Raw genomic sequence first — 26766 nt, 5'->3', positions numbered from 1 at the left:
GTATGCGTGGCATCCTAGCTCCCAGTTCTGCCTTGACTTCGATTTAGGTTCCTGCACTTCCAGAGCCTCTGGGTCCAAGGATAACGTGATCCAGCCCTAATCTTGCTCTGTGCCCCATTCTGCCCCCACATCCTCCTCCACTCACACACTGCACCGTTCCTGCCTGATGTGTGAGGGGAGCTGCTGTCTCCCAATGGTTCCAGAGAGGAAGGCCTAACAGACAGGGTAGAGGAGAGGTAGGAGGAATCCATTGGATGCAAAAGGCAGGAGCCATTGTGGAAGAGGGACCAGACCATGTTCATGTTTTCCAGAACTTTCAACCCTGAACCAGGCTGTAAATACAAGTGAAGGGACAAAAGGTTATTCTCCTATTTTCATGCCAGCAACCTCACTCTGGTTCCAAAAGCACAACAGGAACACATCTCACATTATCTTTCTTAGTGCGTTTTTGTAAGATTTCTACAGAAGTCTGCTCTTATCCATGGTCCCCAGTAGATGTCTGAAACGATGGGTAGTACCGAACTCTAATATACTATGTTTTTTCCTACACATACATATCTCTGATAAAGTTTAATTTATAAGTTAGGCACAGTAGGAGATTAATAACAATGATTAATAATAAAATAGAGCAATGATAACAATATACTGTAATAAATGTTACAGGAATGTGGCCTCTCACCTTCTCTCAACATATCTTATTACACTTTGCCACCTTTTCACGTAAAGAAAGTACTTCACAGCTTCTCTTTGGCATCCCTGAGTTACCAGCATCACCACTCTTCTGCTTTGGGTCCACTCTTAACTAAAATAAGACTGACTTGGACACAAGCACTTGGATACTGTGACAGTCGATCTGGCAACCCAGACGGCAACTAAGTGACTAACAGGCAGGGAGCTTAGCAGCACGGGTGCATCGGACAGAGGGGCAATTCACGTCCAGGTAGGACAGCCAGGAAGGCTAACGATTGCATTATGCTGATCAGAATAGTGCACAACTTAAAACTTATAAATTATTCATTTGTGGGATTTTTTATTTAATAGTTTTGTACTGCAGTGAACTGTGGGCAACAAACTGAGGAAAGTGAAACTGTGGATAAGGGGGTAGGGCTACTATGGTGAGTGAAAATTCCTCCTAGATTTTGGTAGTAGGATGAGCATCTCAGTTTCAGTTTTTGAAGTTGATCTGGGGGTTAAAGGTATTGGGGATGGCACACCAAAATCATGGTCGGGAGACAATGAGAATTAAATGAGACTCGGGGACTGTTAACCAGATGCCATTTAAAAACTGAATTTCATATAATTCTTCAGTAAGAGTTCATCTGTTTTAAAGTAGATAATGGGATCTATTCCAAGCAATTTGATTCATACTAGAAGGGTCCAAAAATTACTGGGGATGGCACCTGAAGCTAACAAATGGGAGAAAGTTAGATCTTGTGACCTACCTGAAGGATTCAGCCTGCTAGTAAGCCATTCACTTATTCATCCATTGGTTATGTATTTTAACACTTTCCCATCTGTATCATCTTGTTATTATGCTTACAGGAAGGTAGAACATAATATATTTTTTTACAGATGAAAATTATTGTGAAAGGAGCCCTGGCTGGTGTGGCTCACTGGATTGAGTACTGACCTGTGAACCAAAGGGTCGCTGGTTTGATTCCCACTCCGGGCCCATGCCTGGGTTGCGGCCCAGGTCCCCTATGGGAGTGCACCCAAGAGGCAACCACAGATTGATATTTCTCTACCTTTCTTTCTTCCTCGCTTCCCCTTTCTCTAAAATAAATAAATAAAATCTTTTAAAAATTATTGTGAAATGATTAGAGAGACTAAGTGGATTCTGGTCACACCAATTATCAGTTCATTATCTAGATCACTCATTCATAGATATATTCATTCAACTTTTTGGTAAAGACTATGTTTCAGAGCCTTTGCTAGGTTTTGAGGAGGCACGCAGTGGTATGCTAGAAAATGTTTACCAAAAAGCCCGCAGAGGTTGAGGGCTGATTTGAAGCACATGCCAATTTCTGTGGTGTAAGTAATCTTAGCATGGTGGGTTTCTTACTAGCAATGCGACATTCTGAACTCAGGGGTGGAAACGCAAGTGGTGTACTGGCTCTAGCACCCCACTAGACAACGGTCTTAGTCTATTCAGGCTGCTATAACAATTACTATAGATGGGTGACTTACAAAAAACAGAAGCTTATTTCTTATAGTTCTGGAGGCTGGGAAGTACAAGATCAAGGTGCTGGTAGATTCAGTGTCTGGTAAGGGCCCACTTCCTAGTTCATAGATGGCCATCTTTTTACTATCTCTTCACACAGTGGAAAGGGTAAGGGGAGGGCTCTCAGCTCTCTTATGTGGGGACTAATCCTATTCATGAGGACTCTACCCTCATGACCTAATCATCTCGCAAAGGCCTCACTTCCAAATACCATCACATTGGGCATTGGGCATCAGGATTTAACATATGATTTTGGGGGTGAGGTGGCTAACAGTCAGCTGATAACAACAAGGTGTGGAAGACAATTGCAGTGTTTGATTTACTAGTACCAGGCAAAAAATGGAATTGTAAATAAATTTATATTATAAAATTTGATGAGTTATGGGATAAAGAGATATAATGAGAGTACTAATTTCACCAGAACAATGATCAAGTAGAGTTCACAGAGCAGGTGTTGCCTGAATTGAGCCTTAAAGGATGAGTATTATTTCCCCAGGCAGTCACGTGAAGTAAGGGCTTCACCGGCTGGGAAAAAGGCATGGCCAAGGGCATGCGAGTGTCCGTGAGCGTGGAGTGTGCAAAGAGCTGTAAGACCTTGCTCACACATGTGTGTTAAGATGGTAAGTAGATTTGTCCTGAGAGAGTCTTGGGAGAGAAGAAGTAAGACCACCATGGATATTTTAAATTGTGTTAAGAAACCTGGATTTGCTTTATCTTGAGGAAACTGAAAGGGGGGTTTCAGAACTTTTTTTCAGCTTTATTGGAGTATAATTGACAAATAGGAATTTATGTTTAAGGTGTACAACTTGATGTTTTGATATATGTATATATTGTGAAATGCTCACCATAAATAAGCTAATTAATACATCCATCGCCTCACATTTCTGTCCTCTCTCTCTCTCTCTCTGCAGTGAAGACATCTAAGATCTACCCTTTTAGCAAATGTCAAGGACACAGCACAGTATTGTTAACTATAAGCTTCATGTTGTATATTAGATCTTCAGAACTTACTCATCTTACAAAACTGACACTAGATTTTTTCTTAATTATGTGTAGCACTTTGCCTGCAAAGTGGTGAACTGATTTCAAGGTAACCAAACTTATGGTGATAAGACAATCAGAAGGATGCCACAGGAATTCAGCTGCGAACACAAAGGACTAGGTACAGAGAGGAGAGAAGGGTTTGACTATCAGGATGGAGAATCACCTGGGCAGACCAACATAATGCAAACTCGAACCCATCCCTCTGGGTCCATCTCATTAGCCCCTCCTCTCACTCACTGGACTGCCTTCTGCCTCCACTAGCCCCTTCTGGGGTGACTGGCCACTAGACGACCCTTCCTTGCCTCAGATCACCCCAGGCTGGGGACCATGAAGGCAGCCCCCACCCGCTGCAGACCCTATCTGTGTTACTCAGCACTGTGGAGATGGTTTGCTCCCTGCTTTGAAAGGCCACGCAGAGCCAGGGCCACACTCCAGAGCACATGTGGTTGCTATTTCATTCCTGCTTTATCATTTTTCATTCTGACATTAAAGCTCCTCTGCAGCAGGGTGAGAGCGCTGTACATTGTAAGGCGTAATGTGAACCGAGGGCTCCTGCTTCGTGCCAGAGGAAACGTGATTCAGAAACAATTTGAGGGCAACTGCAAGGTGATGTGGCCCAGAGAACCAGAAGCTATTGAAACTTTAAACATCATTTCTGGACAGTATAATATGTTCTGCAGGGCAGCTTGAAAAAACAGGAAAACCCTCCCTGGCCAGTCCTTGGGGAATTACAAGTCTTTAAATATCATCTGGATCAAATGCTTCTTAAAGAGCCCATGCAAGACCACAGAGTTGAGCTGGACGCACCCTCACCCCACGCCTGCCGGGGAAACCTGGGAGGAGGCGGACCGGCCTAGGGTCTCACATACCCCGTACAGCATGGGCGCTCTGCTCTGACTGTCCCCGCTCCATTGCAGGCTTGCCCTGCCCATGGCCAGCTCAGCCCAGGCCAGTCTCTTCTTTCTAATCTGGAGCCATTGAAAGGTGAATTTTCAAGGGGACAATGCTTTAAGACCTTTCAAAAAGGGAAAAGCAGCTGCCTATTTATCCCTGCACAGTCATTTCAGTTTTGTGACGTTTGCATGTATTTCTCCCACTAGGTGGTGCGTTTCTTGAAGGTGCCTAAGCTCAGTGTCTGGAACAGAGCTGGTGCTCAGTACATTTTGGAGGAAGAAGGGGAAGGGGAGGGGGGAGACCAAGAGGGGAGGGAGGGAGAGAGTAAGAGAAGCATGGGGGAAAAAAATTTTTCAGTTTTGAGTTTTTCATAAAGGAAAAGAGGGTAATTAGCCATTCTGCAAATTGATGTGGTCAGAAATAAAAAATATAAAGGTCATTTTTATTTATTGAATGACTTCTTTTACTTAACATCTCAAATTTTGTTCATCAGTTTATCATGGAGAAACTATGTTTTATCTATACACCATTAACAATGAATAGCAAAATAGGTCAAGGTTATTGGTAAATTCAGGCTTCAAATATCAACGACTTTAACCAAAAGCAATTGCCATTCTTTGGTGGGACCCAGAACACTTCTTCCTTATTTTTTCTGCTTTGCAATCATAACATCAAATTTGTCTGTGATGGAATGGGCACATAACCCACTGCGATATGTGGAATGAATTTTGTAAAAAATACCCCATTCTGTTTTTTTAACTAAACTTTTAACAATTTAGAACAGTTTTAGATTTACTGAAAGCTTGAAAGCTAGTACCGTGAGTTTTCATATTCCCTTACCCAGTTTTCCCCATTATTAACAACTTATACTAGTACAGTACATTGGCTACAATTAATGGACAATGTTGACACATTATTATTAACTAATGTCCTAGGAAGGAGCCTAAAGAAAGTTGCCCCATTTTATGTGCCCACAGCACTCTGGCCTTCCCCTTTAGTGAAACGCATCACACCTAAAAACTGCTTGAACAGCTTCATTGAAAGGTAATTGATGTAAATAACCTGGACATAAATAGTATAACGTTATATCTTTGACAAACGTGTATACTCGTGAAACTATCACCATAATCAAGGTACTGAGCCAAGGTACTGACATATCCATAACCCACAAAAATGTGTCTGTCTGCCTTCGTAATCTGTCTCTCCTGGCCTTCCTCCTTCCCGCTGCCCAAATCATACAGTGTGCGCTCTTTGGGGTCTGTCTTTTCTCATTTAGAATAACTATTTTGACAGTGGTTCTAAACCAGGGGTGATTTACTCTCCATGCCCCCCCAAATTAATTTGGTAAAGTCTGGAGTCATTTGTGGTTGTCACAGTTGGGGACAAAGCAGTACCAGCATCTAAGGGGTAGGAGTCAGGGATAAATATATATATATTCAGACTTATACGTTACGTGCATCCATCATCTTTTTATTTGTGAGTAGTACTTCTTTGCATAGATATACCACAACTTGTTTATGCATTTACCTGTTAGTGGACATTTGGGTTGTTTCCTGCATTTGGCCACTAAAAATAAGGTTTCTGTGAATACTTGTGTACGTCTTTTTATGGACATATGGTTTCACTCTATTTCAGTACATACATAAGAGTAGAATAGTCTAATTATGTAGTACCTGCATATTTAACTAAGAAACTGTCAAACTCTTGAAAAATGATCGTCCTATTTTATAATCATGCCGGCACTGCAGGGGACTTCAAGTTCTTCCTTTCCAACACTTTATACGATCAGTCTGATTCAACTTAGCCATTCCAAAGGTACCTAATTGTGGTTGTAATTTGCAGTTCCCTAATGACTACTGATAACTGAGCGTCTTTTCATGGGCTTACTTACCATTCATACATCTTCTTTGGTAAAATGTCTGTTCAAATGTTTTGCCTAAATATTTTATTAAGTTGTCTGTTTGTTTATTATTGAATTTTGAGAGACTTTCATATATCTTGGATATAAGCCTTTTATCAGATATGTGATTCGATAATATTTTGTATGAGTCTGTAGATTTTTTAAAATCTTTTAACAGTGTCTCAAAAAGAGGAACATTTAATTTTGGTGAAGTTTAACTTATATATTTTTTCTTTTAGGTATTATTATTTTGGTATAATAGTTAATAAGTATTTAATGAACTTATGAACATAAAGACTTTCTTCTACCTTAGTCTAGAAGTTTTATAGTTTAGTTTTTAACTTAAGGTATAAAATTCATTTTTAGTTCATTTTTTGTTGTACATGGTGGGATTTACTGATTGAAGCTTAATTTTGTTTTTGTTTGTTTGTTTGTTTCTTTTGCCTATGGTCCCATTTCTTGGAAAAAAATCTTTCTCCACTGTATTGCTTTTGTACCTTTGTGGGAAAATAAGTTACTCATATATGTATGGGTCTACTTCTGGACCCTCTCTTCTATTCTATTAATCAATTCATATGTCTTTACATCAATATGATACTGTCTTAATAACTTTAACTTTACAGTAAGTTTTAAAATCAAGATAGTAATAGGCCTACTTTAAAAAAATATTTAAAGTTGTTTTGGCCCTTTAGGTTTTTTGCATTTCCATTGAATTTTAGAATCATCTCCATTTCTAGAACACAAACAAAAAAATTCTGCCAGATTTTAATCGAGGTTACATTATCACATTGAATCTATAGATCCATTTGTGGGAAATTACCATTTTAATTGTATTCAATTTTCCAGATACAATCTCAATATATCTCTGGATTTTTCGAGTCTTTTAAATTTTCTCTCAGCAATATTTTCAGGTTTCAGCATACAAACCTTGCAAATCTTTAGTCAGATTTGTCCCTGTACTTTATATTTGATAATGTTATATACTTTTACTTCACTTTCTGATTGTTCATTGCTTGTGTGTAGAAATACAATACATTTTTGTATACTAACTTGTATTCTGCAACTTTATTAGCTCACTCATTCTAGTAGCTTTTTAAGTATATTTCATCAAATTCTCTGTGTAGATAGTCATAATCTCTATGAGTAAAGACAGTTTTACTTCTTTCCTGATCTGGATACCTTTTGTTTATTTTCCTGCCCTGACTTCACTGGATAGACTTGTTAGCACATGCTAGGTGCCCTTATGAGCATCCCTGAGGGCTCTCTCGTGAGCTCATCCACTTCGTTTCCACAAAGCCTGTGGTTCCTGCTTTCTAGAGATTCACTCTTAGGTCCAGGTTCTGTATTTGCATAATTAGACTGCCTGCTTCTGTGGCAGGTATTCTCTTGGGCAACCTATGCATATTATGCCATTTCATCTTCCAAACAGCTGCCTAGGGAAACAACTTGCACAATACCTACCATTTAGCATGGTGCCTGAGGCCTACCAGGTACTCTAAAAGTATTCACTTGAGAGATGAATGAATATTTGTGTTCCAATCTCTATTTCCTATATGAGAAAATAGATCATTAGAGGGATTAAGTAACATATTCAATAGCAGTGGTGAAACCAGGATGCAAATAAAGTCTCTTTGAATTAAAAACTTGTGATGGACAGCCTCGCCTCAGTTTCCCATCTTCATCACCTGGGTAACTCTGTTGCTGGGTCATCTGTTGCCCATACCTCCATGCTCTTGATAATGATACCATAACTCCACAAGGATAATATAAAAGCCACTATCTACATTCATTTTTTAACCTGGGGCTCTGCCTATATTGCAACCAAGTTCATGTCCAAGGAAGATTTATATCAGATGAGTGTATACTTGCATGAGTATGCTTAGGTTTTTATTTATTCTCTGAGAGACTAAGTAACTGTTTCTTGAAGGCTACTCACTCACCAATAGAAGACTAAGAATAGGTACAAGAGGCTGGTTGTGTGGGCCCTACACCTACTTCAATCAATGTAACATATCTGTGTTATATGTTGTAATATTATGTCAGATTTTACTTTGAAGGTGATGGTTGGATAGACAGATTATAGATAGGTAGATGGATGGGTAACTGCAACAATTAAACATTTATAAAATTTCTGCCTTAAATATAGCTCCAGATTTAATATTTTAGGAATGCTTCAAAATAACATGTAAAAATATGGAATGAAGTCATCCTACAACCGACTCAGTAAAAATAAAACCAGCATTGTGGGCAGTTAATTATTAATTGAATGCTTCTTTTAAAAAATATTTGTAACAAACCCTACCCAACCACTCAGCCTGCCCTGTATCAGTCCACAAGGAACAACTGGTCACTTGTCCTTACAACACTAAACCAAGGGAGAAACTTCGCTGAGAAAACACTGCCCCTGCCCTTCCCCCAGGGTTTGGCTACCTTAAGTAAATCGCCGCATGCTTGATACACACCATGTTTTAAGCTTCTGAAGGGCTGTCAGAAAATGCATGAATTGAAGTCATGCTTACACCTCCACTGTCAACAGTCAGCCAGTGGTAGAGACTGAATTATTCTCATTGCTGGTTATTAAATCATTAAGTGTCAAAGTTATTCACCCAGACAGGGCTCAGTGCTGTTCAATTTTGTTTTTCAACTGATGAATAAAATGTCTTGAAACCACAAGGTCTTAAGAAAGCTAACAAATTATCACTCTTCTAAGAGGAACTCACCCAGGAGTCATAATTTACAACTTTAAGAATAATTGTTTGTTTACAGATACCAAACTTCTTTGCTAGCTCAGCAGGGAAAGGACAGCCTTTTCAGCAACTGAGGCTGGGAAAACTGGATATCCACATGCCAAAAAATGAAGCTGTACCCTTACTATACATTGTAGGCTAAAATTAATTGAAAAAGGATCAAGATCTAAACATACCTAAAACTCTTAGAATAATGTCGAAGGGAAGATCTTCATGACATTGACATACATTCTTGCTGACCTTGTGCTAACTGTCTCAAGTCCATCAGTGAGGAAGCAGAGAGGTGCAGTGAAGTCCCCCATGCCTACGGTAAGGTTACATTGCTTTCAGCTGCAAGTCTCAGAACACACCTCTATTTACCTTAAATAATAAGGAGATGTATTATTTCTCATGAGAAGAAGAACAGAAAAATACAGTGGATACATTATCTCACTCATCACAGAGCCTTTCTCAACAGAATCTCCAGAGAATTTACCCTTGATGCCCCCAGTCATCTGCTCAATATAATGAGTTAACTTTTCTCCTATGCATCTAGAACAGTACTATTACCACCACCCTTGAGAAAATTTAGAAAATAGCCACATATATCATTTTCTTCATTCAGCAGTTCCAAAGAAGAGCCCCACGTGAGGAAGGCTGGATAGTTTGGCTCCCCCGACACCCAAATGACTTCCTTTGTGACTGCAAGACACACCAGCAATTTCTGTCATCACATTCAAACGTGGCAACTTTCAGGGGGAAAAAAGACCTTTTCCTTTGATCATTTTTTAAAGGTAAGGAAACAAGAAGCCCCCAACACACTCCTCCACATCATATTGGTCCAATGGTAAATTTGTTGAATCCAAAATAGGTTTGCATAATGAGGTCCCATGGAGAATGAAACATCTCTTACAGTTCATCAATTCCCAGGTGCCTGTATCTTTCTGAGAATGGTATAGACTATAAGTATTCAGTGCTATGAAATGAAAAATGTGCCTCAACTATTATTTCCAATTATATAAACGATAAACACCCATCTGAATCCAGAGTCTAGAGTTTATTACAAGATAGTGCAATTTGGGGGTATTTTATTTTTTCTAATATGCAGTTGTTTTGTGGCTGCATATGACATAAACCACAGGACTTCAACATATTGAAAGGTTTAAGTGCAACTAAAAAAATAATCCAGAACTTGCAATTAGAATTCATTTTTAAGAGTTGGCAGTTGTGACTCAATTCTGTATACCTTATGAGACCACTGGACTATGCTACTAGAGATTTGTATTTGCTGATTTCCATTTATGTAAGATATTACATACAGACACACACACGGGCTGGCCAGAAAGTGTCCAGGCATGTGATGTGAAAACTAGAGACATTTACTGAAGAAGATGCGAGACACAAGAAACATTGTACATAGGACAATGATGCCTCAGTCCCCTTCAAAGTAGGCACCTTGGGACCTCACACAGTTCTCCCAGTCGCCGTCAACTGCCTTGTTGTTGTTTTCTGAATCTCATCAGTGGTCTAAAATCTCTTCCTTTCACAGGTGATTTGAGTTTGGGGAAAAGCGAGAAGTTGCAGGGGGCCAAATCTGGACCGTAGGGAGACCGAGTCACCTGGGTGACTTGATGTTTCACCAAAAACCTCTGCATAAGGCCTGATGCTTGAGTGGGCATGTTGTTATGATGAAGTTGCCAAACACCAGTGGCCCGTAGCTGCAGCCTTTGAATCTTCCAAATAGTTTCACTTGAAAACTTTGTTCAAGTTTAACTCAAAATTTGATGCAGATTTGTTGCTTTACTTGCTCAGTCATTTTGAGTGTGGTAGCCACACAGTACACATGCTCACTCAATGGCATCTACTGCCCCCACTGACTAGTACAATGAAGTCAGCATTGTTCATGCATGTGCATTCCAGTCCACTCTTCTTGGCTGCCAGGTTACATCCATGTTGCACAAACCATTCTTGTTGTTAACAATGGATGGACTTTTCCGGACAGACCTTGTATATCCATCAGTCCACTTTTCTAGAATTAAGGTGCGAATAAGAGAAACTACTCAACCTTGTGTATATAGAAAAGAATTCATTGAAGGATTATGGGATCATTTGAATTATGGGATTCTTTGAAGGACTGAAGAGAGAGACTTGGGCTAGAGCAGAATCAGGCTAATTCAGAGACTCTTTTATTATCACAGAGTCACTTATTGAACTGGGAAATCACTACTACTACTGCCAGATCCAGAATAGGCAAAATGGAATATACGTATGGGCTTTCTTAATGTTACATTGCTTTGCCTGCCTTAATGTCTAGTGATTAACACACAACCCTATTCCTCTATTCCTAAACTGTTACTCTTGCAACTCAAAGGGCAATCTAGTCCCTGTTTTTTTTCTTTTAACTTCCTTTAAACCAATATATCCTAATATACCCCATTCTAGAATCAGATTCAAAATGAATTCTCTCCTTCAAGTCCAGTTTGGACGTAAACATCCTCTGGTTTTTCTCAACCCTAAGTGACTTTCTCTTAAGAACATGAGATTTCTTGCTCTCTTAGTGTATATTTTTCCATAATCCTTATCACCTTCCCCTCCACCCGCCCTGCTTAACAGGAAAGCTTGCAGAGGCTCAGTGAGGGGTGAAGGGAGAAAATGACAATGTTTTCTCTGCATGCTCTTTGCAGTTCTTTATTTTCTCGTCTTTCTAGAAACATGGCAAAAGGGAGGTTAATAAAGGAATTTTCTCTCTACCAAAAGCTTGGCATTTTAATTGAGCCTCTTTCCATTTAGAAGGTCACAATTTTCTAGCCTCTTCAAGAAAAAATATCTCTAACTTCCAAAGCTGGTTCCAACTGCTTGTGATGGCCTATGGCTTATAAGACATTTTGAAACCTAACACTTTATTCAGCAACCAAGGTTGTCCCTTGCAATACAAACATGTAATTGCCTGTCTCCTGAAAACCTGGTAGAGTGCAACGACATGTATCACTAAGAAGTTTTTTAACGAGATATGAAAGGATTCTATCCGGGCTAAGAAATCTGCTACTGCTGATTGTGGGCAAACCTTATTCTAGAGATGCTCTGCGCATTAAAGTATTATGTCGACAAACCCCTGGAGACTCACACAGTTTAGGGTCAGCTAACTTCAGAGGATGGAGGATTAGGAGATACTCTAAGACTTAGCCTGTATTACTACCGCGCTAATGTTTAAGTTTGCTTTACAGCGGTAGGAATGTAGGAAGTCGACTGGGTTTTCTGACTAAATAAAAAAAATAACTTGCTGTATCATTTCTGTGCAACTGAACACTTTTGGTATGCCTTGAAATGCGTGCTTTTAAATACTTAACCCAGCTTTGTGCTACATTGGTATTAAATTTGTACTCACATATATGGATAAGAGGGTTAGAAGAAAAAAGGAAGTTTTTGTTCATGTCATAGATGAACACAAACAACAGAGGTTCTCTCTATTTGGAACATCAGAGTCTAGAAAACATGTTTCTCACATACCCTTCTTAAAAATGACACAAATCATTAAAATTTAATAACTCAATATTGGAGATAGTACAGGATTGATAGTATAGTATAGTATTAAGTGTCCAAAATAGCAGTGTATACAGCCTAAATCATAGTAAACTTGGTAACAATAGAGCAATTAGCAAAATGTACTCATGAGACTACACCCACACACCCACTCATACTCATTTAACAGCAATAATCTGGGTTTATAGCTGCAAAATACATTAACAAAGTTTTAGGAGTTAGTCAACTAAAATGCTCTTATGTTTAATAATAACTTAAAATTAAGGTATTGCAATAACATAAAAATAAAGTCAATGTTTTTCTCATGTAAATACACAAATCCACTTGAAGATGATCTAAGAACTAATCTGTGCATGTTAATAATAAAAACATCCCAACAAAAATGTTCAAGCACACATAAAAACATAATCAAACTTTCAAAGAAATTTTAAAATGAAAAAAGAACCGTATTCTGTCTCTAGATGAGAAAATTGGGTTTAATATATGTCCATTCTTCTTAAATTAAATTTTACTCACCAGGAATATTAAACAGGATGACTAATTAAATACATATAGTTACCTTCCTAACTCATTTTATAGTCACAATTAACTCTAAATTAATATAAAATTAAATATAAAAAGAGAAACACTGAAAGAACCAGAAAAATTAGGTAAATAGGTACCTGACCTTGAGTCTTGATGTACAGGAGTCACTCAAGACCTCTAAGGCCAAAAAAAAAAAAAAAGCAACCAGAAATAAATAAATCACAACAAAATCAAAGAGGATTTATAATGAAATCACAATATTTTCTCAAAAAATTCTATTCAAAATCTATAAGGCAAAATATAGGAAAACATTTTGTACTAATATTAAGCTTAATATCTTCATATTTTATATATCCTTAAAAATGTAAGAAACTTTTAAAAGTTTCTTAGTCAAAAATGGGGGAAAAACAGAAATGAAGAACAAACTTTAAAATATCCAAAGCATATATGAAAACAAATTTAACCCCACACAAAATTAATAAAAATTTAACAGTTACCATTCTTTGCCTGTCATATTAGTAGAGATCAAAAACACCTGGTGTGTCAAATGTATGAGCAAATAAAGACTCTTGCACACCACTTAAATATGTTGAAAAAGGTTTATTTGGGGGATAAGCTGGCAATGTTCTTATAAGGGCTAAAACTTGTTTACATTTATTGCCCTAGGGATTTTACTGGGGAATAAACAATGTATGCTGACAAATAATCAAAAATACGAGGCCTGTCCAGAAAAAGTCCAGCCATTGTTAATATAACAAGCACAGTTTGTGTGATATCGATGTAACCCGGCAGCCAAGGAGAGTGGACTGGAATGTGCATGTGTGAACAATGACGGCTTCACTGTACTAGTCAGTGGGGGCAGTAGATGCCATTGAGTGAGCATGTGTACTGTGTGACCATCGCATTCAAAATGACTGAGCAAGTAGAACAAAGATTCTGTATCAAATTTTACGTTAAGCTTGAACATAAGCAGAAACTATTTGGATGATTCAGAAGGCTGCAGCTATGGGAAACAAGTGATTGGCAGCTTCATCATGACAATATGCCCACCCATCCATCAGGTCTCGTGTAGAATTTTTTGGTGAAGCATCAAATCACCCAGGTGACTCAGCCCACTATGGCCCAGATTTGGCGCCCTGCAACTTCTGGCTTTTCCCAAAACTCAAATCACCTTAGAAAGGAAAGAGATTTCAGACCTTTGATGAGATTCAAGAAAATATGACGGGGCAGCTGATGGCAACTGGGAGAACTGTGTGAGGTCCCAAGGTGCCTACTTTGAAGGGGACTGAGGCATCATTGTCCTCTGTACAATGTTTCTTGTGTCTTCTTCAATAAATATCTCTATTTTTTCCTATTACATGGCTGGATACCTTATGGACAGACCATATACAAATGTAATGCATAATGCCCAGGAAGAAAACAGTAGTTAAATGAATTATTTAACATCACAAAATGCAACATACTCCTGGATTTGAGAATTCTGATTTCAAAAATATTAAGAATGTAACTAAGGAAGAGACAGTAGCAACAGAGCTATGCACAACTGTATTGAAGCACTATATCACGGGGCATGTCTGTATTAGCCCAGACAGCATAGAGAAAAACCACAGCAACCTTCATTGCCCAGAGATGAGGTTATGAAGGATTTTAATGTTTACACTATTTATTTGTTCTTAATATTTGCCTAGTCATATTTTTTTAAAGTAACAGCTTAAAATATAACTTATCTTTGCATTTTGGAATTTGATTAGATTTTTACATCTTTAGATAGTAGAATAATAGGATCCCTGTTTGTCAGAAATGATCTCGTGATTATTTTAAAATAATTTCCAACAACTTGGAGGGTCTGTATTTTGCTGCAAGAATTAAATACACCTCACATATTAGTCAGTTGCACACAAAATGGGAAAATCCTTTTAGGTTGCTGTTCCATGGGTGTAAAATTTCAGTTGTGCTAGATGAGTAAGTTCTAGAGGTCTGCCGTACAACTTAATATCTATCATTAACAACATGCTCTCATACAGCATCGGGAACTTCAAGATCAAGTCCTCTCTAAGAGTGAACCCCCATTGCTTAAAGAGGAGGATTTCGTGGCGCACTTGAATGCTGTGTTCAAATGAGAAATCAACCGAAGAGAAGAGAAGAAAGAAACTCAGGGCAAGAGTAGGCTCTGTCTTTAAGATGGAGTGTATCTGGAAACAGCCTCCAGTCAAGGTCAGGGTCAAGAGTAATAGAATCCTGGCAAAATGTGCTAGTTTATCTTCCCCCAATGAACGGCTGCCAAACAATATACACAATGTCGCACAGCGCCGGAGAGTGTCTGATGCATCTCCAGAGTATTTACGAGGACTTCTGTTTTGAAGATAGTTTCTTAGGTAACAGAGTAAAAACATGTATGGATGAGCTCTCATTTATCAGTGCCGTGGCTTTCTGTAAAAATTAAACAGCAAGAATTTTGATATTTGCTCCTGAGCAAAGCAAGTTCTTCAAAGGGACGACTGGGCTGGGGGCCCTTTGAAGATGGTGTGTGCCTGACCCACTCAGCAAAAGGCCTGGCATCTGTGTAAATTACTCAGAAGTCCTGGCCCCCTGCGTCTAGTTCCAGCTGTAACAGGGAGGAGACGACAGCAGCTACAGCCCTCCGCGAAGCTGCTTGCTTTGGTGCCCGGGGCCCCATGGCTGGAGGGGAGCCCTGTTTTGTACTTTGCTTATTCCAGTCACCTTCAGATGTCCCTGTGTTTCTCAAACTTCATTCACCTGCTCGCAGGGTAGGAAGCTGTAGACTAGAAATTCTTTACTTTTTAAAACAATCTCTTTTGTTCTGTAATATGAGCTGGTCCTATGTTTCCACGAAATAATTTTTGTCAGCTGGGAAAGGCCAGACAATTGCTTAGGAACCCAAGAAAATTCTAAAGGGGAGCAGTCCAGAACCTCGGGACCCTGACCTGGGCACGCGGGAGGCGGAGCCACGACGTGCCAACGGAAGCGCTCTCTGAGTGGCTTGGAGTAATTTTTTAATAGGACGAAATATTTTCTCCTCTAATGAGGTGCCCCCAATTATCCCTCATTTTACTCTTTAATAGCACATGTATATTTTTTAAAATAACATGTTTGTTACTGATAAGAATTGATAACATAGACCTCAAGTAGAATGCTTTCACTTTATCAAAATATAAAAATCCAATCTAAATCAAAATTTGAGATAACTACATTTTAGACTGTTCCTTCTCAGGTGTTTATTTTTTCTTTAAAGAAACATGTGTTCTAGACAAAGAATTGGGAACATATAAATAATATTTATAAATCACTCCTAATTCCAGCACCAGAAATGAAAGTTGTTAATGTTTTCCTCGATGTCATTTTGGTCTAAGCCAGACAGCCCTCAGGATCGAGTGCTTTCATAAAATTGTGCATAATTCTTTGGTTACTGCCTTTTCCATTAGTCACATCCTTAAACGTTTGGAAAACATCATTCTTAAATCCAGTATTATATTGCATTTTATTAATATTCTACAATATTTTGAGTACCCATGAAACAAGTAAATAAATCAACAGCTTCGAGGCTCCTGACTTAGTCAGCCAAACTGGTAACTCCCAGACATTCAGTAGCCATTCTGAAAATGTAGGAGTCTTAGTACAATTAAGGGGTTTTTCTCTAGGCAGAAGACCCAAAGGCCAGGGAAGCTGATCAGCTTACCTCCTTCCAAACACCCCTGTGCCCCCAGGCCAGGCTATGTTTAGAAACATTTGTAAGTGGCCAGCCAGGCAAGCGGCTGTGCCCGCAACTCTTGTAGGATGGTTCTTGGTGTAGTGAACCAACAAGCCAGGTAAAATCACCTTTGTATGGAAAACAAGAGGGGAGGTTCCCCGTGGGTTTTTAGGTTCACAGTCCCAGACTGAGCTGCTTGATGCTGTCACTTAGCGGTCTTAGTGTTTCTGCCTGCTCCAGTGTTCTCCGTCGGGCTGCGAGGGACACGCTCCCTGAAAGCCCACATTTGGAAGCCATTTGCTTTTACGAAATGTTTACTATTCCAGCCCCTGACAGTTATTGTTACTGGAGTCATTACTGATGGAGTACAGGGAGGGGAGGGTTTCAGGGAACCGGCATGTGGAGATGTCTGTGTATGAAGGGCCAGAGACAGAAAACAAATGCATTTCCCGCACTAGCACTACTCTGCATATTCTGAAATACTGGCTTTCTGATTACATCCCATAATATGAGAGTTTTAAAAAGAAGCAGCCAAAGGCAGTATTTTGTTTCCCCAATAAAAATAACAATTCATTTTTTTTTTTACTTTTGTGGGGAATTCTCCAACTATAACACATTCACAGTTGCCAGAAATAATCCCAAGCTGATTATTGCCTTGCAGATTGTTCGTGATATGTGTATCTTGAGAAATTATCTGGTGAGAGGGTAGGTGTGAGTAATAAGAACTAAACTAACCTTCAGGAAGTTCCAAGTCCGATGAATCACCTCACTGCACCTTAGTCATGGAGGAGACCCTTTGCATTTGCAGAATCAGGACAGGCGGGGGCCACTTGGTTAAATCTCTGTTGTTAATTTTTTAAGTGCTGTCTTTATTCTACTTTATTTATAAAAGGAATTCTTGCTCATTGTAAAAAAAACATGAAAAAATATGTATATCCCACAACCTAATGTAACTGAACAAAGAAACAGGACTTTGGCTGCCTGATGCCACAAAAGCCAAACTCATGAGGCAGATGCTGGTGCAAAAGGAAAGAGGTTTTATTCAGGTGCTGTGTGATCTGGGAGAATGGCGACTCCTGTCCCAAGGCCCATCTCCTCAGCCAGTCCAAGCCAAAAGCCAGTCTCCAGAGTTCCCTCTCCAATTTAAGGTACAGTTATAGGAGCCCACTGGCAGCTGCTAAGTGGTCACAGTCCCCATCCAGGTAGGTAGGCTTGTTTCCAGCTGCTGTTCATTTCAGGCTCCCTGCTGGAGCCTTTGTGTGGAGCCTGCACGGCTGAGGTCCATGTGGCTGCGAGGGCGGTGTGGTCGTGTGCTCCCAGGCAAGACATGGCACAAATGCACAGGCTAGTGCATCACCAGGCGGGCAAGAGAGAGAGACTTCCTCCTGGAGAGAAACTTCAAGTTCACGGTGTGAGTGCTGTCACGAGCCAGTGAGCCACGAGCTAGAGAGTGTTGCTTTGTTCCCCTGGGATTATATCAGCTCCTGTGTGGGACAAGCTGTGTGCTTTCTTAAGAGGCCAATCAACTACCCAAACTTTGCTGTGTTTCAGGTGAGCCACCTCCCAACCAATCCCTTTTTTTTCCAGGCTAGACTGACAGGTCTCTTTGGTCCAGCTCCTGTCCCTGCACTATTTCAACTTCCATGGCCCGTGTACCTGCCTTCACTGGTCCCACCCCTTATCTGTAAGGAGTGGGGAGGGCCTTTTCCCTATGAGCATGCTAGGTTTTCATGCTCAGGCCCTATCCATTGATATTTCTATCTTTCCATGCACTCAGTGGAAAAACCTCCCCCTGCCACTATCCTGGCCAATGGGGGAGACTCCCCGGCACTCTGGACAGACTGTCCACTGGTAACACTAAGGCAACCACTGTTAACACCTATGATTTCTGGATATTTAAAAAATAATGTATGTATGCTGTGTTTCATTACCATAAGGTGTTTTGATTAAGAGATACCACTGGTTTATATACCGTCCAGAAAATCTATGATGCCGGGCATTTTAAAAAAATTTCTTTTTATTTGTGCTACATAAGTAGATTTCCATACATATCTAATTTAAGGGTTTTTAATTAACATAAAAGAAAAGAACCTTTTGTAGTATGCAGCTCTGTAGTTTTGCCACACGTATAGATCTGTGTAACTATCACCAAAATCAGGATAGAGAACACACCCATCACCCCAGGAAACTTTTGGCACTGCCCCTTTTGAGCCATACCCTCTCCCACACCCTATTTCTGGCAACCACGGATTTGTTCTTAGTCACTACAGTGTTGCCTTTTCTGGAATGTCACACAGATGGAATCATACAGTACGTCATCTTTGAGGTGGATTTCTTTCATGCACCGTGGTACATTTAAACAAAATCATCCACATTTGTGTGTGTGTCAATAATTTATTCCCTTTTTTGGTGAGCAGCAGGCCATTGTATGGATACACTACTTAGCTATCAGTTCTAGCAACCAGTTATTTTTTTGTAGATTACTTGGGATTTTCTATGTGGTCAATCTAGTCTTCTGCAAATACAGACAGTATGATATTTTTATTTCCTATCTGTAGGATTTTTGTTGCGGTTTTCTTACCTTAACACTCTGGCTAGTTCTGTATTCAATACAGATAGTGAGCATAAGCCTCCTTGCCTTGCTTACGTCCAATTTCAGTGGAAAAATCATTCAGTTTTGCACCATAAGTGAGTTTTATAGCCAGCACATTTTTCCTCTAAGGAGTTTATATGAGATTTTTGGGAAACACCCAGGACTTGTATTCCTTCTAAAAGTTGTCTTTACCTGGTTTCATGAGTCATACAACAAGGAGTGGCAGTTTGTCCAGTATCCCAACAGCAATAGCAGCCAAGTTCATCCATGTGCCAGCAGCAACGCCGTCACTGCTACCTGGCCTGTCATAGTAAGACACGGTAAATTTTAAGAGCATTCTGAATTTTAAATGTTAAAAGGTGAAAATGTGCATCTAAGAGCTGACAACACGGTATTTTTTATAATATACTTTTAGAAACTTAACCTATGTCATGAGCAATTTTTTCCTCAGGTCATTAAAAAAAAAAAAAAAACCTTATAGGCCTCTCATTTTAATGGTCCTTACTATTTTTCCATAAGGATCTATCAAAACTTCTAAAATCAGTCTCTTTTATTAAAATTTTATTTTGTTGTAAATTTTTACTATCATATATGAAACACTGATAAGCATGTTTTGTATTGGAATTTACATTTATAGTGATATGCCTGTGAGAATCATGCAGAAGAGGGTTTGATCAGAAGATAATTTGAGTAAGTTTGAAGCTCATTGTTTCTCCAAGGGGATGAGAAAGTGAAATGATCCCTGAGAAAATGTGTCCGTGATGATAGGATCAGCTTGTGTTCGGAGGAGAGATTTGGTTGCCACCTCATGAGATACGAAATAAAATTTAAATGATCAGATTTTTCTTGTCCATCTGCACAAGAGTAGAGTACAGGCCAGGGATTCGTCTTTATTTTCCCGTAAAATTTGATGGTAGGATGAGGAAAGAAATCAATTTCATAACATTCTTCTTGTTAATATATTTCCACTGAGGGGCTATTATAACAAATTGTAGGCTAAAGTGGAATGTTTGCTGGATGAAGCCTAAGGATTTTTATAATCTGACACAAAGCAAAGTCGTAGGAAAGAAAACACAAATTTTTGAGTTGTAAAAAATGGTAAAATTTTTACTTCTACACAAACTTGTAAACCAAAATATTCCATTAACTCCATTCCATCACTCTATGGGTAACTACGGGAAATTTTGTTAACATGTCTTGGATAAGAATATCAGTCGTATTGGAGTTAAAACAAATATGTGTTGCAATACAATTTGCTTAAATGTTTAGCTTAGCTTAGAAACACAAAATGTTAACACACAGTAATTTCAAACTGTTGATACTAGTTTGTATTTTAGGAGCCAACACTGAAAGTGATATAAACAAAAAGTATGCACATTGGATTTTTAATTCATTCTGTTTTGTGCTTCAAGCTGCCGGCTGTTTAAATGAGGAAGTAAGACAGAAGAGATTAGGAGTAAGTGGCCCCCACATTTATGCATTTCTCAGTAAGTGCAATTATAAATTACATTGAAATTGAATAAAGCGATGTGCATATTAGTAGAAAAAACACGCGACGCAGATGCAAGGTGGTATTGCAGAGGAAGCCCTGGATTGAATTAGGAACTTGACACTTACAAAGTGTGTGATCTAACATGTTTTCACCTGTGCAGCAGGGATCTTGGGCTAAGTTACAAATTTGTGAACATCAGCAGATAACCGATGGGAAGGTTTCTGCTTTGAAGTTTTTTATAACATGATAGATATGTGAGGTATTAATGAGGGGCAAAAATGCTCATCTTGACTACTTACTGTGTGATGTTGAACGAATGATATAACATTTATATGCCTTGTTCTTTTTTCTGGAATATTAATATTAACCCCATACATTTTTTAAGGGTCAAACAAAATGATTTTTCAGAAAGTGTAAAAGGTGCAGTATAAGGAACCAAGAACAGGACACTTTCAGACACATTTTCACAAGAAGTGCCCTTGATCTGACCATGACTTGCAGGTGTTAGCCAAGCTCCTCCCCCAGCAATGCCAGAAAGGTATTTATCAGCTAAGACTTTACAAAAGTCACCAAAAGATGACCTGAGAAGGTCAAGAACACCATCATGGAATGTGTTCCAAGAATCAGGGAAGCCATCTGTGTAGGTAAAATATATGTATTAAGGGTAACAAGGTATGTCCAGAAAGTACCCAGCCATGTACTATGAAAAATAGAGATATTTATCAAAGAAGATATAAGATACAAGAAACATTGTACATGGGAAAATGGTGCTTCAGTCCCCCTCAAAGTAGGCACCTTGGGACCTCACACATTTCTCCCAATCTCTGTCAGCCGTCCCATCGTATTTTCCTGAATCTTATCAATGGTCTGAAATCTCTTCCCTTTCAAAGGTGATTTTAGTTTTTGGAAAATCCAGAAGCCACAGGGCACCAAATCTGGGCTGTAGAGGGGCTGAGTCCCCTGGGTGATTTGATATTTCACCCAAAAAACTCTGCATGACACGTGATGCATGAGTGGGCATATTGTCATGAGGAAGCTGCCAATCACTGGTTTCCCATATCTGTGGCCTTCTGAATCATCTGAATAGTTTCTGCAGAGGTATGTTCAAGCTTAACGTAAAATTTGCTCATTTTGAATGCAACAGCCACACAGTACACATGCTCATTCAGTGGCGTCTACCATCCCCACTGACTAGTACAGTGAAGTCATCATCGTTCACACATATGCATTCCAGTCCACTCTCCTTGGCTGCCAGGTTACATCATGTCCCACAAACCATTCTTTTTATATTAACAATATTTGGACTTTTTCTGAATAAACCTTGTATACCGCGCTTACAGACATCAATCAGCTATTTCTAGGCCATGAGGAAATGTTAACTACCAATTTGTCATACCAGGCAGAAATGAAGTTTTTAAGAAAAAAGTTTCAAATGTATTATGTCCCCATCTTCATGTGGATTTTCACTTGTCATTACTGAGTACGTATTCAACACCTAGGGACATTCATAATTTTCCATACTGTGAATATTCTTATCATTCTAGCTGATTTCATGTGAACTGATTAATTGACCAGTTTTCCATAATTCTGTTTATAATTATCCTGCATTGATTCTTTCAAGGACAGCCTCATCACCTAGCTCTCTAAAACTTTCTTTGCTCCCTTTCTGGTACAATACTCTCGCAGAACCTACAAACGCAGGTGCGGCAACGCCCAGGCTTACGCTGCAGTATGGCAGGTGAGTGAGCAGGGGCAGCCTGGCCAAGGGGGCTGGGGTTGCACTGGCCCCCATGCATTTTGGTTAGAAGAAAAGGAGAGGTCTCAGGACCACTAAGACCCTCTCAGTGTCAAAGTCTTTTACTTTAGTGTTACATCTATTGTCCCAGAATCAAACAAGCGCTCTTTAAGTTATATGTCTTTGTTGCCTCGTTTAACCTTTTAATCTCCAAGCACAAATGGCTTTCAAAAGCACTTTTTAAATTGAAAATCAGTAGACACTATGAACTGGATTGTTATTGTAGTTTTATAATTAAACCCTGTCTGCGTTTTATGTAAGACCTCAAGGCAAAAAGTTCCACCTCCATGCTGAAGAAAAAAGACTGTATGAGAGGGTATCTGCCTGGGCTTGTGCAAGTGCTACCCTGCCGCCACCTGGAGAGGTAGCAGACTCAGCAGACAGAGGCTAGAGGCTTTTCTTGCAGATGGCCTCAGGCTCAAGGGGATGCTTAGTGACCAGCAACAGAGAACTGCCAGGAGAAATCACTGGTGATGAGGGAGGGTCTCCAAAGAACCCACAGAAGCATCTAGGAGAGACAGAAGCCAGAAAGAACTGCCAGCGCATCCAAGGGTACCAGCCATGTAAGGCCTTTCCTGCCGTTCACCCCACATCTCTCTACTCCCCATTCTGCAGGAGTCAAATCCTTGGAGCTCAAGCTGAGGAAGGGAAGGTACCAACACAAGAGAGGGAAATAGAGAAGAGGCCACTCTCCCTTCTTTTCACTGAAAACCCCCGCCTGGAACAGGCCCAAGCTGGGGAGAGCTTTAATTTTAAAAGCAATTCAGAGTTTTGACTGCTGTATATGATTGGATGTTTTAATTAATGAAATAGTACCATTCTGCGGCTGGCTGAAAACTGAGGAACTTACATTAATAACAAGCAGCCAGAGGAGTCGGGGGCTGTCTCAGAGTTCATGGAAGGCACGGGGCAGAACTAGTCCTCAGAGCAGGTGTGATCGGGCAGATCAGGCAGGAACAGGACGGCTTTCATCTGCTCACTTGTGTCCCACTAGTTCAAAGCACTGTTTTAAGCGTCAAAGGCTGTAAATGGTGCACGGGGCCAAGGTCATTGACTCCAGTGCTCCGTCTTCTCTCTCCCCCACGGCCCTAGCTCTCACGGCGCTAAGCACAGTGGATTCACAGCCAGAAAGATTGGATAGAAGAACTGAACACAAGGTACCTGCTAATAGTACTTCAGTGAGTGACAAGCACAAACCCACGGCACTCACCTTCAGAAATGCCTCCTTTACACGGCCACTCTCGTTTGATTTTTAAAAGGACAATTTGTTGGTCTCAGAGAAAAGATTTCTTTTGAAATGATTTCACAAATACCAAGGGCAAGACCTCATTTAGATATAGGAAAAACTTACCCAACCCCACGGGAACACTCCTCCCGGGACTGTGATTTTGCTGAAGAAAGGGAGGTGTCTGAGATAAGCAGAGCAGACTGTGCTGGAAGAAAACAAACATGTTTGTGGTTCCCTGGGCGCATATATTTCCTAATATAGTCCTGGACCTTGAGCACTCTGCAGGCCCCTGCCCTGGCAGAGAAACTCGGAGCTCTGTCCCGCTGAACCCTAGGCCTGTGCCAGGGAGAATCCCCAAGCTGCCTCCGACCTTCCCTGATAAGCAGGATGGCCCCGAGTGGACCGGCTGAGGGCAGGGTATCTGGGGTTCAGGTGGGTGAGGGACTGACCCTCTCACATCACTGTGGAGGTTGGATTGAAGAGATGGGAACTTCTCTTCTGACCCCAGGCCCCGGCCTCTGAACAGGAAAAGCTCACCTCCTAGAGACGCGTTTCTGAAGACCGCTCTCCACTTAAATTAACTCTAGGCAGCGGGACGTGGTCAACGTTTGTGGACCACCTGCCAAATGGGAGGCTCTGCTGAGCCTGGGGAATAAAAGATGGGTGAGAACAGCCAGCAGTACAGTAGCAGTGGAAGCAGCGACAGCAACGAAATTGGGCACCGTCTGTAAAGAATGTGAATACAATAATAAAACAGGTGTAACGTAGGTCCACTTTTTTTAATTAGCACAGTGCACCAGCCATTCCAAATAGCAGCAGTGATAAAATACCATTCCCTGAAAAAAAATGGTGTTGCTCTAAGTTCTAAACAGCTGTTGCAATGATTGTAGGATTTCAATTATATATATATATCTCATACACATATAATTACATATTTATAACAAGTTATTATTCATAACATTTATTAGTTATACATTTACATACATTTATATATTTATCTGAATATTTGGTTATGTAATATTAGTATAAATGTATATTAAATATATAATATGATATAAATTAACATGTAACATTTAAAATAAATATGTATTAAATACTATATGTAATGTAAATTTCCACATATATATAAACTGCAAATGTGTACATTTTTATTGCTTTCTCTTCGGTAAACATTCTACACACATTAATTCGGAGAGCTCCGGGTTGCAAGTCGGTCCTGACACGCGTGCACCCGGCTGCACATGTCTGTTTTGAAAATACATCCTCAATGATTCAGAGTCGTTGGGGCTCGTTTTGGGTGCAGTTTGTGCCCAGCCTCTGTGGTACTAGATATTCTTGTGTTGAAAATAGTAAATTTGAATAAACAATGATGACATCATGATTTCTGAAGACAGAACCAAAAGTTGAGTGATTTCTGTGACTGCTTGCAGGTTGGATTTACTTTTGAAATTACATCAGAGTGCAGGCTACATGGTGAGATGTGGTATTTTCAGTCGATAAGTGCACATTTTAGTTCACACGTGGGCATTTTACTGAATTTGAGTAACACCTTCAAGATCAAAATTTATGTTTTTTAATTCATTAATTGTTGCAAAACTAAAGACTAAATCAATGCCACAAGACATTACATCAGTGGTATGAGTTAGTCGTTGGGTCTTTTAGGTCTTTTAGATCTTTTGTTTTTGTTAAAATTCACTTACTAGTTACCAAACAATTATTTACACGAAATATTTTTATATCAGGCTGTAACCAAAGAGTCAAAGTTCAAACAGTTAGGTGTATTTAATGACTATTAAGTAAATAGCTGTGTGGAGCTTTTTTCTTTCTTGAATCATACTATTATATTTACTTTTATAAATATAATTACATGCATCAAAACAATAAATTTGCCATTGCTATTTTTGGTCCTTATTATCTGTTTTGGTTCCTGACTATGAATGATGTAATTCTGTTCTACACAAGAAATGGGTATAGAAAATGACCTCTCTGTCCCAAATATACTGGGTATGCCACTGACCACAGTATCTTTGACAATGACAAATATTTACTAAGCAGCTACTATGCACCTGGCACTGTTTTAATGCTATGAATACAGCAGTGAATGAAACAGACATTTTCTGCCTTTGTTGAGCTTATTATCCTAGCAAGACAAAAATAAACAATAAACAAAATAGAGGGTAAATTGTATAATTTGTTAGGAAGTAACAAGTGCTCTGGAAAACAAATAAGGCAGGGAAAGGGATTAATATCTGCTCTGGGAGGGGCTATGACTTTAAACAGGGCGGTCAGATTAGACCTCAGTGAGAAACTGCCAGGTGAGCAAAGACTGAAGGAGGTGACAGAGTGATTCACATTCTTTTTTTCTCTTTTTCTTTTTTTAAAAATTATTTTATTGTTGTTCAATTACAGTTGTCTGCATTCTCTCCCCACCCCTCTACCCCACCCCAGCTGAACCCACCTCCCTCCCCTGCTTCCACCCTCCCCCTTGGTTTTGTCCATGTGTCCTTTATAGTAGTTCCTGAAACCCTTCTCCCCACTGTCCCTTCCCCGCTCCCCTCTGGCTATTGTTAAATTGCTCTTCACTTCGATGGTGATTCACATTCTTGTCCTTAAGGATTTCATGGGTCAGTGTCTTAGATGTCATCTGTTTGCTGTGAGGACAAGGTAATTGAGGTCCATGGATATGACTTAGTTGAATAAAATCTAGTCCTGTTTAGTATGACTTCACATTTTTTTTAACTGGAAAATAAAAACATTTATGTTTGAGAACATTTCAGTAATCTCGATCTGTACTGATAACTACATATTATATTGGAAAAATGTTCAATACCTACTATATACAGCACATTTTGATAAGTATCACTTGCATCTAATACGAACAAAATGTAGTCCCTGCTTTCAAATATCTAACAGAGGGGAGGAAGTGCTATATACTATATACATGCAGAAAGTACTGTTTGGGGCTGAGGAAAGGCAAGGTTAAGCCAGGCAGCACAACATGGGAGAGGGCTTAGGGAGCAACGGCATTTCAGCCGATTTCAGAACATAGCTAGGATTGCAGCAAGCTCTCCTGTGGAGAGTCCATATGAACTGAAACAC

General features: G+C 39.6%; 1 long non-coding RNA gene across 1 annotated transcript; it reads right to left on the bottom strand.

The window, feature by feature from the left end:
- Positions 1-17583: 17583 nt before the first annotated feature.
- LOC123478988 (uncharacterized) lies at positions 17584-23840 on the bottom strand. Its single transcript, XR_006654424.2, has 3 exons — positions 23791-23840; positions 19345-19454; positions 17584-17955 (listed from the first exon to the last, which is right to left on the bottom strand). It is a non-coding gene; the product is annotated as an uncharacterized lncRNA (long non-coding RNA).
- Between the last annotated feature and the right edge of the window lie 2926 nt (positions 23841-26766).

This window comes from Desmodus rotundus, chromosome 5 (assembly GCF_022682495.2).
Source record: "Desmodus rotundus isolate HL8 chromosome 5, HLdesRot8A.1, whole genome shotgun sequence".
NCBI classification, from domain to species: Eukaryota; Metazoa; Chordata; class Mammalia; order Chiroptera; family Phyllostomidae; genus Desmodus; species Desmodus rotundus.
This window is presented reverse-complemented; position numbering and strand designations above follow the sequence as displayed.